This window comes from Cyprinodon variegatus, unplaced genomic scaffold (assembly GCF_000732505.1).
Source record: "Cyprinodon variegatus isolate N-32 unplaced genomic scaffold, C_variegatus-1.0 Scaffold420, whole genome shotgun sequence".
NCBI lineage: Eukaryota > Metazoa > Chordata > Actinopteri > Cyprinodontiformes > Cyprinodontidae > Cyprinodon > Cyprinodon variegatus.
The window spans coordinates 294,204-295,082 of record NW_015150873.1 but is presented as its reverse complement, the minus strand read 5'-3'; positions in this window follow the sequence as shown (position 1 = coordinate 295,082).

The window sequence follows — 879 nt, the reverse complement described above, 5'->3', positions numbered from 1 at the left end:
TAACAAACATTTAAAATATAAATGGTCCACAACTATTTGTAGGCCAGTTATCACTTATTACTTTAATATGTTAAATCTTTGATTTCTGCTCTTCACTGATGGAACTATTTGTTGTTTCAGTTGAACCTTCACATGCTCTCATCAGGGTTTTAGATGCTATATTAATATTGGTTGTTTCTTTTCTGTTTCCTAACTTTTTTAGGGTAAAATTACTAAACAGACAACCAAAAAATTTTCCTTAAATCTGATTGCACAATATCCATTATCAATTATGGTTTCATCATACAAGACTCAAAGTGTATGTATGCACATACACTGTTATTTGGATACACGTCCCATGACAAGTTTCCCCCTTTGATGCCATAAAAAAGTGTCTACAGAAAAATATATTTTATATATTTTCTTGGCACAGCCTTGTCTTTGAATGTAATTTATACTTTTATAGTTGGTATCATGTGAGGCCCATTTATGGTATGGTTATTTGGATTAATTTCTTCAAAAAATAGTTTTAATTATCTTTGGGATGTTTGTCTTCTAAAACAACAAACTACCATTTTGTTAATTACCAATTTATTGTCATGAACCCGTCTGGCACTTAATTGCAGAACCTGCACCATGATGCTACCACATAATACTTTAGAGTTAATAATGTTTTTTAGTTTTAAAATCCTAACCTTAAGTTTTCCCAACATACCTCTAATGATCGTGGCAAATGGGGCAAATTATGTCTCTAATGACTGGTAAATGGTTTTCCATGAAGCAATGGATTTCTCCATGCCATTGCATACAAATTTCAGTCTTCATGGAGAGTGTCAATTTGGATATTTCCTTTTCTTTCTTGCTTGGTGCTCTTATGGTCAAATTTTTATTTATTTTTTA